Source organism: Pyxicephalus adspersus, chromosome 2 (genome assembly GCF_032062135.1).
Source record: "Pyxicephalus adspersus chromosome 2, UCB_Pads_2.0, whole genome shotgun sequence".
Classification (NCBI taxonomy): Eukaryota; Metazoa; Chordata; class Amphibia; order Anura; family Pyxicephalidae; genus Pyxicephalus; species Pyxicephalus adspersus.
Genome location: NC_092859.1, coordinates 110,863,002 through 110,875,821, shown reverse-complemented (window position 1 = coordinate 110,875,821; position 12,820 = coordinate 110,863,002). Strand labels below are relative to the sequence as shown.

At 36.8% G+C, this 12,820-nt stretch overlaps 1 protein-coding gene across 1 annotated transcript in view; it reads left to right on the top strand.

Moving 5' to 3' along the window:
* The window catches only part of EXOC4 (exocyst complex component 4), a 233,933-nt gene that overhangs the window by 93,619 nt on the left and 127,494 nt on the right, over positions 1-12,820 (top strand). The gene's annotated exons all lie outside the window — the stretch shown is intronic.

The following is a 12,820-nucleotide window of genomic DNA, read 5'->3' as shown; positions in this document are numbered from 1 at the left end:
AAAATATCTCAAAGTAAGGGAGAAATCCTTTTTGACACTTGCCAGTGGAGTAAGACGCACAGATAGGGGATCCAAGCCCTTTCTATCTTTTTGAAAAAAATGATGTTTGTAAATGTAAAAAATATTTCATTTTTTTTTATTTTCACTGTTTGTTAGTGAATTTGATGAGTATATTTAGCTGTCAACACACCTAACAAACATCTCATATATTAGAAAGATTTTGAGTACAAAGTTCTTTCTCAGGCCTAAACACGCCTTATATAACAATGCTAGTATCCAAAAGGGTGTTTCTTTTATTTTTAATGTAATTTGTTAAATGTATTTTAACTTAAGTTTGCTGGTGATAACTGCAAGTGTATGCATTACCAATTAGAACATGATAGGATAGAATTTTGTGTAGCTGTTCCAGTGGCAGACACTTTCTCGTCATGGCACACAAGTGCTTGGCTCTGGAGGATAGTAATGAACAGACATATGTTTTACTGAGTGTTTAGTTACAGATGTAGGACTGTAACAAGGGAGGTATCTGACTGGGCGATGCTTAAGACTGGCAGTGAGGCTAACAGGCTCTGAATGCTTGCATTTCAGCAGTAGTACAATGCCTTTTTAAATATAAGCCACATTTTATTAGTATCAGTATGTAATTAGCAAGGAAATGTAGCCTGAAAGGAAAAGAGAGGCAGTGAGATTTAAAGCGCTTGACAGTTAATGGAAATTACTGTGTTCTTAGGAATGCTCATTAGGTCCTCATTACACGGCATGTGTATGTCTTTTATTTTAGAAACATTAGGGTTATAGGAATCTGTCACACACCTGTCTTAAAAGCCTAATATGAAAGCAGCCATTTTTTTGATTTTTGGATTGTGTTAAATTTTTGAACTTTTTGAAAGATGAACCAGTTTACCTTCACTATTAGTAATGTCATGACCTTAGAATAATTACACAGCTTGTAAATATGAAAATGGGGGTTCCAATGGTCAGCTTTTATCTCCCTATAGGCAAGTAACACGGGATCACCTAAAGTGTGAAGTCCAAGTGACACCTGGTCTTCACCAGAGCAAGTAATAATGAGGAAGGTAACCCTAATGGTCACCAGACTCTTTGCTGCAAGGTGCTGCCCAATCATTGCCCCCAGGGTCACTCCATCAAAGGGAAGGCAGGCAGAGGAAGGCTGTTGAGTAGAGACAGCTAGGAGTAGCAGACATAGTCATAAAGCAGGCAGCAGGCAAGTTAGTACCCAGGCAAAGGCATTGTCAGTGACCAAACAAATGGCCAGGGCAGATGTCAGGCAACATTAGGGTTCTAAGGCAGAGATTTAGGTTGTCAAGTACAAGTAAAATCATAAAACATGATTTAGCTGGTGAAAGTCACAGCACCAGCTACTACCACAGCAGAAACTAAAATAGTCACTGGCCTTTCAGGCTGGATGCTGGGACTGCACCCATGTGCACCCATCTACTCCCATCTACTCCTAGACATGTGCAAGTCTGTGCTTGCCCCCACTAGTCCCCCCAGTATACAGCAGGGAAGTGCGCAGATCTCAGATATCTGACCGTATGACTGGGCACTGCTGTAAGATCCTTTAGATAATCAATGACATCACCATTGTAAAAATTGACATTTCATGTTTATTAGCTTTGGTTTTATATGAATCTTTAAACATTAACATTTAGGATTACATTTGGGTTCTTAGTCCTAATCTCTCACTGTGGCCAATTTATGGCAATATTTCTTATTTGACTTCTTATTATATTAATTATTAGCCTATTTATTAGCTTCTTTTATTTTTAAAAAATGCAACAAAAGAGAACTGCAAGGTGATGAGGAATCCTCCCAGGCCCAAGTCCAGGATGGGCCCTGACAACCTTTCTGGACCTTTCCTGAAAGACTTCTTTCCTAAATTGACAGGGTTGTAAACACTGAAATCTACAAGGCTTTATAGAATACTGTGGCTACTTTTTTTATGATGAGCTTTTCTAAAGCATCATGCAGCCAAAAGCAGCTTATTGCGTTCAGGAACAATTTCATATTCCACCACAGCCAGGCGTAGCCATGTTCAAAAAAGGGTTCCAATCTGCTCTTATTTACTTGAGTGGCAGAGTAAAGCCCACAGCAGCTCAGTGCGGGTCTGAAATGGCCCTTAATTGACAATTTGCTCTGCTTTAGTCTGTATCCTGAGATGCATCAAACCTGTAAAATGTTCTATTAAACAGCTATGGGACCCTGAATTTTTCTTTTCCTTCACCCCCTTTATTGATCATTTACTGTTTGTATGGATAAAACAAATCCTAAACTTGTTTAAAAGAAACATTATTTATTTTAACAAGATTTTTTATGAAGGTGTATGGATGGAACATATTAGTTTAACACTAAGTTGGGCAGATTGTGAAAGTGGAGTAAAACTAACCATTTTTAAAATAACTGTTGTCCAACCAAAAAAAAATATTCTAAATTATTAGTACCACCAAAAGGAAGACTTTTTATCCCAAAAATGAATGCTTTGGAATCATAGGCAGTAATACAGGTAGATTCCCAAATCTACCAAATTAAAAAGGTTTTGATCCATAAGGTGTCAGCAGATGCTCTCCTTTTTTCTCACTAGCAAAATTACTACTTATGGGCGTCAGAATCATTTTTTTTTGAGAGGAGTTAGTAAGTGTTGATCTCATTTAATTTTTTTTTTTTTTATAAACCTGTCAAATTAGTACCTTTCATTTCTAACAGTTTGGGGCAGTGTGTATTTGATAAGCGGTGACAACTTCTAAAAATATTAAGGTAGCTCCACTCAATTGTGATGACAAAACCTAAAATCACTTATACTCCTTCAAATTCTGAAAACTAATATGTGATATATTAGTAAGAGACAGGCTGTCAAAAGAGGTGCAACTTCTGATCAGTCAAAATCTGAGTTTGTAAATTGTCTTTGTCCTTTTGTGTCTAAATTCCGACAGCATGTAACCATCAGCACACTGTGCAAACAGTGCCCCAGGGAGACAGATATGCCAACAGATACAGAATACTGGAGCATTTGATCCTATAACATAATTGAAGGATGTATGATATATTTCATAGGAGATTGAAGATTTATTATTTCTGTTAATGGCTGTAATTTTTTTCATACACATCTTTACACCAAATGTGTGTGTTTTTTTTAATCTGAACTAGTTATTTTTACTTTTTGGTGTACCCCATATTTTTGAAATCTTATATTAAATAGGCTATGTTTTTTCTCTTTGTAAGCTCTGCTAAGTGTTTCTAAAACATTCAGCAGGAGCCTCACCTCTGACGCTCCACTGCATTTTAAGAGTGATAGACACCAGTTCTGGTGTTGTGCCTCCTGCCCATCCCATCTGATTGATAAATCACAGCTCAGTGATGTTGCAGCTGTACCTTGTGAGCGACTCCGCACCAAAGTCATAGACACTGTTGTTGGTATTAATAAACAGGATTTATATAGTGCCAACATATTACGCAGTGCAAATGAATACCCTGAAGAGCTCACAATCTTCAATGCAATGAGGAATTTAAAGTGCTGCTCTTGGTGTACATTCTGGCAGCACACACCAAAGCTTACAGTAGAGCTTCTAAATTAGGAAAAACATTTCAAATGTATTGTGAATTAAATAAGGTTTTAAAACCGTAAAAATAAGTGTGTGTAGTGTTAGAGTTTAACTTTAAGGTAGAGTGGAGAAGGGAAACCTGTGTGGGGTTTTATTGCAGAGATTCCCCTTGCTTCCTGTTTTATCTTAGACTTGGTGGTTCAGCCATCCCTATCTCCAGTTTGTCCCAGTGACAGAAGGAGTGTAGTCTCCAAAGTGATGACACTTAACAGTGATAATAATAAATAAAACATGTCATTTCTTGTAATATTTTGTTTATGAAAAACAGATTACATGGATCACTAAAGAGGCTGTCAGACTCTTATGAAGGGGTTACACCGAATTATTGTACATATGAGGTCTTTTATATATACAGTTGATTTCAGAATAATAGCAGTGTGTTTAAAAGTGAATAAAGCTCAAAATCCTTAAAATAGATTTTCATTTCCATACATGCAAATGCATTGGGAACACACTGCACAATATATTCCAAATAAAAATATGAAGAAAAATATATCACATTTGTGTTATTTCTTTACAAAAAAGTGGAATAAGAAAAATATTATGTTGTTCAAAGTATTAGCAGTGTGGAGATCAGTTAGTGAGGTCATTCAAAGTGAGGTCTGAAAATTTTCAATTAAACCAATTCCAAGTAAAATCGATTATTGTTCTTCTATCATACATGGGGAAAGAGTATAATCTGTTAGTATCATGAATGCTTGTAACTAGTATGTATCATACCAGTTTTTTACCTTACTGTAGGTCTAATTGGATTTCATACAAAAGACTGGGTAAAACAATGTTATGTTTGTGTCCCTATTATTAAACAAATCGACCAGACAACATTAAAGTAATATTTGTGTTCTCATCCACATTTACAGGAATGGAAAGGTCAACTGGCCTGCTTGAAACTGCTTATTCTTTATGATTATCCTCCACAAATTATATTTTTATGATATTAGCATTGCTCATAAAGTTATGCGACTGTTTGTTTAGTTTAGTACATCATTAAAATTTTCCCTGCCAGCCTGTTTTATTAGCCACTTTTATTTAATCATTGGAAATGAAATGGAGTGGATATTTCCAGGGCAGAGGTTTCCGAGTACCTCATCCAGTACCTGTGATATAGGAAATTTAATAGCTATTACCAGCATTGCAGCTCCTTATTTTATATGTTTTTTCATTGTCTTTTACAAGAAAAGTGCTGACCTTTCTGTTGTATCAGGGAAACAATTTGAGTTTTTGTTTACCCTCACTCCTTGGGCTTGATTTTTTAAAGCTCTCCAAGACTGAGCAGATTCTCTTTCATCAGTGAACTTGGGTGATCCAGAAAACCCCGAATGGACCTGGTTCAGGAATATTATTAGCCAGTATTTATATAGCGCCAACATTATACGCAGCACTTGACAAAGTCCATAGTCATGTCACTAGCTGTCCCTAAACGGGCTAACAAATAATAAATGAGTTTTAAGAAATCTGTTACAGGTTTTCTGGATCACCCAAGTTAAATGATGAAAGTGTATCTTTTCCAACATTGGGGAGTTTTATTAAATCAGGCCCATTGTGTCAAGCAGAGGGTCCTATTCCAGATTATATAAAAATATGTATGTGTATTTTTGACACTGGATTTTAGACGAGAGTTGTTTAATGCAGTGTTCTATATGATGAAGATAATATATATCTATCTAAACCGAAAAATTTGTTGCTAGAATACAAAGCCCTTTTTCTAAATATAAATCCGCTTAAATCCTTCACCCTGTCCCAATGGCCCAGAATCCTCCATTTATATTCCATGCACATCAGGGTGTAAATTGGGATCAATGTGCTCAATTGAAATCAAGTGAACCTGGGTGATCCAGCAAACACCTTTATTTATTTAGTGTTTTCTTAATCACCCAGCTTCACTGATCAAAGTGTATTCTCTCCAGCCTTGGAGAGCATTAATAAATCAGGGCCAGTGAGTTAGGCTATATCTGATAAGCAGACTTTACACACACAGGTATCATACTGCGAGTGGATAAATTTCACAGGCAGTTTTGGTTTTTGGCAGTGATGAGGAGGGCACTGGCTGTCCTGTTCCCATCTGCGATCACATGCATGATGCTCTTTGTGTTAACTAGGTATAGCGCTAAGCATCTGAAGTTAGGCTGAATTCACATTGACAGTAAGTTTGCGTTTGCTGCGTTTACCCCTCACCTACCTCTCGCCAGGAACCACTGCTGCTTGAAAAACTGCTAATTCTGAAAAGCCCAGCACTTACCGCCTGTTACCAATCCCAGGTGCCCAGCAGTTATCACCGGTTACCAATCCCAGGTGCCCAGCAGTTATCACCGGTTACCAATCCCAGGTGCCCAGCAGTTATCACCGGTTACCAATCCCAGGTGCCTAGCAGTTATCACCGGTTACCAATCCCAGGTACCCCCCAGTTGCCAAGTAGTCACTCAGGAGGGGCATTTTTTTTTAACTGCTAAAATATGTGATGTGTTAAGACAATAAACACTGAGAAATTTTAGGTGACTAAAGTTAGACTTCGAAATAATTTCTTATTATTATGTCTTCTGGTTTTCCTATTTGTAGAAGATATCTACCCAGTAGTGACACAGAATGTAAACTTTGAAATCTTTTTTTGTTAACCCTTTAGTGATGCATCCCAGCATTTGATTTGCTTTCACCAGGCCACACCAGTAGCTTATTTTGCAGTCATAGGAAATAAGCACTCCCAAATCTTTTTACTCCTCATTTGCCAACTTACCTGTTTAATGAACGATCAAACTTACGACCAGTTCTCTGATAGGTACACTGTACTATAGAGTGGTGTCTCTTCATCAAGCCTTTCGACTTACAGCACTATTCCTCATTACAGAGCACATTCACAGCTAGACTGGGACTGGTACTTTTGTGCACCTCACTTAACCAATTCACTTAAAAACCTAACTAGAAATGGAATTTGGTCAATCAGGGAGGAATGCCTGTATTCTGTACTTCTAGCTAACACTTTATTCTCCATATTTTACTCAAGTGTTTTCCTTGAAACACTGAATTGCTGTTTCCACTGCTGTAATCAATCTTCCAACAATGCCAAATCATGTTACAAACACTTCTAGGAATATCATTCAACTGCAAACCTTTGTCATACTATTTTTAACACTTCCCCACTCTATCCAAACCTATAAATTTCAGTGATCAACATAAAAAGCGAGGAAAAAGTTCTCTAACTTATTCACAGACAATATTAAAATATGATAATGGTTATAAACTAAACTCTTTCCAAATCTAACCATTTCCTTATTGTTTTCGCTGGTCAAATTCATATAGCAGAATATTAGGAGTCTTTCATGTAGTAGTATAAACCTTTCCCTCTGCTCACAGTTCCCTTACATTTTTGAAGATCTGCACTTGATATCAGGTATTGTCTAATACCTGCGTATGTCTGGGATGCATCACTATTATTATTATTAATTATCAGGATTTTTTTTAGTGCCAACATATTAGACAGCACTGTACATTAAATAGGGGTTACAAAGGACAGACAGGTACAGACAGTGACACAGGAGAAAGAGAAGACCCTGCCCAGAACGCTTAAAAACACTAAAGAATGACTACTATGGGAGAACCTGGGTAATCCAGCTATCTTGGAATAGAATTATTAAAAAGCATTTGTTATTAACAGGCATATGTTTTAAATCTTGGACCAAATCCATTCCAGGATCTTTAATAAATCAGGCCCAATGTCCATTGCCATAACATCATTAGGACCAGAATTTATTTTTATATGTAGTAACAGCAGTCTTTTTGCACAGCTGGTTGGAATCAGGTTATATTTTGGTTTACATTGAAACTACTTTGATTGTGACAATTTTGATGCATTTTCTGTTTGTGATTTGTTTCCCCTGCTTTTTGTATGGTTTGTATTAGTAAGAGTATATAGCTTAGGTATTGGAAGTAAAGATTTACTAGCATAAGCATTCAAGGCAGTCTATGGGTTATGCATAAAATCTTGATTATGTTCTGGGATTACAAAAATGGCTTTCTTAGCAATTATAGAAAATTGAGTTTTTAATGCATTACAGTAAAATATTACATTTTATGTTTCAATGTGAAATATTTTTCTCAACATTAGTGTTTTGGAAAATAAATATCTGAATGTGCAGGCACATTTGTTGTAAAAATGTTCTTTTCTGGACTGCTTGCTGAAAGGGTCTCTGTCACAGCTCATCAGTGATCTTTATTATATATCACAAAAGGACTGCTGATTCCTAGGACCTGTTTCTTTGCTTCCTCGTGTCTGCTCTCATGTTCAAAACACTACTTTGTTTTCTATTTTTCAAGCCTCCCAGCAGCCCCCCCCTGCAGTGCTGACAGGGGAAGCACAATGTTGTATCACACTTGGCATGTCATTGTCATTTTCTTCATTATTCAGAGGGATGTGGTTGTCTCCAACATACTTCAAAATCCATCCTAAAGCTAATGTTCTCAGTACTGTGGCAGCAGAATGAAATTTGACAGCTTGTTCTGGATCTTGGGTGAATGGGAATGTGGTTATGGGATGTCCAAGGGCAAACATGGTTCACAGCTGTGCCTCACTAGGTCATGTAAAGTGTTATCACATGAATAGACTGACATGCCACCTGAAAAACTCACCAAGCTGCAAGAATTTGAAAGAAATATACAATTAAAATGGGGAGTTAAGCAGCTATAAAAATGCAGTTACCAAGGTTTTATTTATTGGATGAGTTTGGGTAATGCTGAAAAATGACAGTGTGATTGACAATTTTTCATTTATATCTTAGGTGCAATCCTATTTATTTATTCCTTTCAGTCATGGATTAAAATGGATATTTTGCTTATTGCATTTGCTGTGTTTAGATTCAATAGGGACTTTTATGGAGCATTGCTATTTATTTAAATTGTGTATTTTTTTGAGCTTTTATTTAATCAATATTTTAATATTTCTCTTTTTATTATTTACATGTGTTTTACATTCTCCCATAAATGTGATGGAGGTATTCTTGGCGGTATAAGTAGGCCCAAAAATTCAACACTTCCCTATTAAATATTACTTTATTAATAAAATGTTTGAGTTATTTGTTTAAATTATCAATACCCTCCATATTGTGGCAATTTAGAGCTGTTGGGGTTCCCTTTCTTGTAATATATGCTGTTTGTATTACATGTTCGTGAACAGTGACTCAGATTCTGTAGCAATATCTTGAGTTTTATTTCAGAGTCCATTAGGCACATCTATTAAAAACAACAGGACTGCAGTCCCCATGCTTCATTTCCTTAGCCTGGCCACCACGGGGATCCTGCTTGGAGAAAATAGGCGATAAGATGTCTAATGTGCAAAGAAGACCGGGTGATTTAAAGGCAGCATAGATGTTGTTCATATCAATCTTTACTAACAATCCTAAAGCATTTGAATTTGCTTTGCATGTATGTTTTTATTTTATTTTAATAGAGTTTACAGTGGATTTGTGCACAACAGCTAGTAAAATAACTAGCAATATGAATATATTTAATGAGAGACGAAGCAGACAATGAATTGTCTGTTCAGTAGGATACTGTATTGTGTAAAAAAAAATGTAAAGTGAGTATTTTGTACTTTTTCTGATATATAAAGATTTTATGTTTTACATATACAGATACAAAAGTACTTTTTAAATATTCATCTAAACCCAAGTTGTAAAACAACGTTTAAAAAATGTGTTTCATTGAAACCTGTGATGAATATGATAGCCATGAATGAAATCAGGGCTGTGGAATCGGTAGATATATCCTTTGACTCCGACTCCTCAGTTTCTGGTACCTCCGACGCCTCTGTATTTAATATGCTAATTTATTTTCCCCGTTGGTTGAAGGAAGGCTACATACACGCCATTTACCACAGAACTACTGGCTCTACTGTATTGTTCAGTTTAAAATCAGGAACAGGAACTTTACCAGTTTAAAAATTTGAACCACATTCTTTGGTAGTTTTAAAACAAAAACAAAGCTTAACTACATGAACAAAAACAAAAGCTGGAAAACCTAAAACAGTTTATATATTAAACTTGGAATATAGTTGTAGAGTAGAATAGCTGGTAAATGCAATCCAAAACTAAATGTAGTGTTGTTCTAAGAAACAGAAATGCTTCTGCCAGATCCTCTTTCATAGAAGCTCCTAAATCTTACTTGATTATTTTTAGAGCTGAAAATAGTCTTTCAACACTGACTTGGCTGGGTGGAATTGCTGTTACGGCTCTAGCCATATCACTAATAATCTCGGGATAAACAAGGATGGCTTCTTCTTCAGTCAGTTTTGATGAGCGATCATACTTTTCTACTTCTTTTAACTCTTTAAAAACTCCTGCTGGAATCTCTTTATTTGGACATTTTCTGGTCTTTTATCTTTCACCTATATGCAAAGTTGCTTTACTGTTGAAAGTTCCATTTTGTCCAAGTAGGAATCAGTCCAATTCTTCATTTGAAGAGGATGATTCTGAGTTACCAGTGCTTATAGCTTCATCCAGTTATGGTGTTTCTAGTAGTAATCCCTTCATGCCAACTGCTACATCATAGAGGGCCTTTTTTGCAGTATCAGTCTGGTCATCGCTCAACAAAATTTGGCTCATTGGATCAACATAAATAGCAGCTAACAAGATTTGATTATCCAGTAAGAGATTCTCTCTTTTCCTCATTGAAGATACAGTGCCATCAGCTATTAACCCTCCACTTTTGTTCAGGCAATATATCAAGCTCCTTCATTTCAAGAAGAATTTACCAGGTGTTAAATCTTCAGATTGCAAACTCTTGTGAAAGTAAAGAGGGTTAGAAAGAATATTTTCCAGAGCTTGTACTTTTGTCCACTGGCTTTCAGTTAAAAAAAACAAAAAAAAAAAAACATTTTCATTGTCCAGTTCTTCAAGAAAGTCTTTTAGTTAAAGCAAACGCTTTACTATCAAAAAAGTGCTTCCCCAGTGTATTGTGTGATCCAAAATGGCTCCTTTTCCTGCACGTCTTTTCAAAATGTTTTAGGGGCCCTTGCTGCAACAGTTACTTTCCTCAATTTGCCAATTAGAGTAGCTGCATGACGATCTTTCAGTCCATCTCTTATTGCAAGTTGCACAGCACAACACATATGTTGAATAGTAGTATGCTTAGATGCTTCTTCAACAATGTTATCCAAAATGTCACTATTCTCTTTGCTTTCACTTTCTCCAATACTTGCAGAACTGTCTTCCTCTAATATCTGTATGTCACTTTCTTTATCTACTTTATTCATTTTCTCAATTGTGCGCATTATATTAGAAGCATTATCTGTCATAATACATAGAATCTGTTCCTTTTTAATTTCAAAATCTTCTAGAACATCCTCCACTAACATCTGAAGTTACTGGTGTGATGTGCCTGGTTGTCCTTTACTCCCAAGATTCGCGTTATTTTTTTTATTATTTTCAGCAACAAAACTAACATTATTAGCAAAGTAAATGACTTTTTACATTTGGCCTCTTTAATTCTAAGTTTTCTTATACTTTCTCTTTCCAGGGAAACACCAAGTTTTATTTAGCCATTTCTCCATTTAGGCCTGAAAAGGCTGGCTGGGAAAAGAAGGATAGTGGTACACTAGGGTTCTCTCCAGAAAATTTTTTCAGCCAGATGGGGGGAACTGTGGCAGGGTGGTAAAAAAAGTGGGCGGGGCTAGACACAGCAAATATGGCGCTCCTAGTTATTTATGCCATATTTATCCAGTAACCCCTGCTATTGTCAGTGTTCTGCCTACCCCCTATACTTTGTTCCAACTTTCTAATGCCTGGCTTGTTAGAATGTACAATTTTTTCCATTTTTTGTATTATACTCCAACAGTACAGTGCTGTGTATTTTAATCCAACTCCCTAGAGTTCCATGTTTTAATAGTGTAATCCCTTGTAGTAGTGTAATATTGTGATCAATGAGGCTTATCAAATTAGGCTTAGTTCACATTGGCAATAAAAAATGTCACTCCTGAGTGACTACTTTTTTTGGCAATTGCTGGGCACTTGAGATTGGTAACCCGTGATAATTGCTTGGCACCTGGGATTGGTAACAGGCGGTAAGTGCTGGGCACCTGGGATTGGTAACAGGTGGTATGTGCAAGGCACCTTGGATTGTTAACAGGCGGTAAGTGCTGGGCTTTTCAGGCCTAGCAGTTTTTCAAGCAGTGGTGGTTCCTGGCGAGAGGAAAGTGAGGGGTAAATGCAGCAAATGCAACCTTACTGCCAGTGTGAATTAAGCCTACTTTCAGATGTCACCTAGCGCTATGCCTAGGTAACACAAAGAGCATCATGCATGTGATCGCAGATGAGGGTAGGACAGCCAGTGCCCTCCTCTCATCACTGCCAAAAACAAAAACTGCTTGTGAAATTTATCCACCCTCAGTGTGATAGCTGTGTGTGTGAAATCTGCTTGTCATGTTCTGCAGCCTAACAACTCATTGCGTTCAATCTCTTAGATCTCCTAAATTTTTGGTTGTAATTACCTAAATTTTAAGTACACAGGGGACTTTCATAGCTACTAATAACCAACATTTCCTTTTTTTTAATTTCAAGAATTTCAAAATATGGGGATCACAAGTTTAAAAACTTGTGGAAATTTAAGATTTGGGTTGCTGTTTTATGGAACCCAAAATTGAAAATGCAAATTAAGGACCCCTGGGGCCACATACATAGCAAGAAGCATTGGGGTGCGGCCCCTAAATATTTTACCTACCATTCACCAAACTATAATTGTAATACTATGCTGCCCTTTCTGCTTCTCTTCTTTGAACCTCTTTCTTTTATGTGGGATGGGGAGGTGCAGGAAACTGAAAATGTAGGTGCAAATGGGCAACAGATGTAAAAACTCCTAAAATTTCATTAGCATGGCATCATTAGAACATAAAAACCTCTGCCCATCAAACTGTCCACTTCTCTAACATGAACTCTAATTTCTCTAGAACAGAGGTGCAGGTAAGCAGAATCATAGGTGCAAGTGGGGGACACTTGTGGCTAACACTCTCCAAGCTTTCATCTCCATGGTATCATTACATAAACTTTCCCCATCAAAACATGCTGCCGTTACCCATGACTTTACCCCACACCAGTGGGCTTTACCCCACACCCTACCAGTACCTAAACCCCACATTTGTTTTGATGGACAGATTTTTTTATGTTCTAATGATGCCATTGTGATAAAACTTTAGGGGGTGTTATCCACAGATGTTCCCC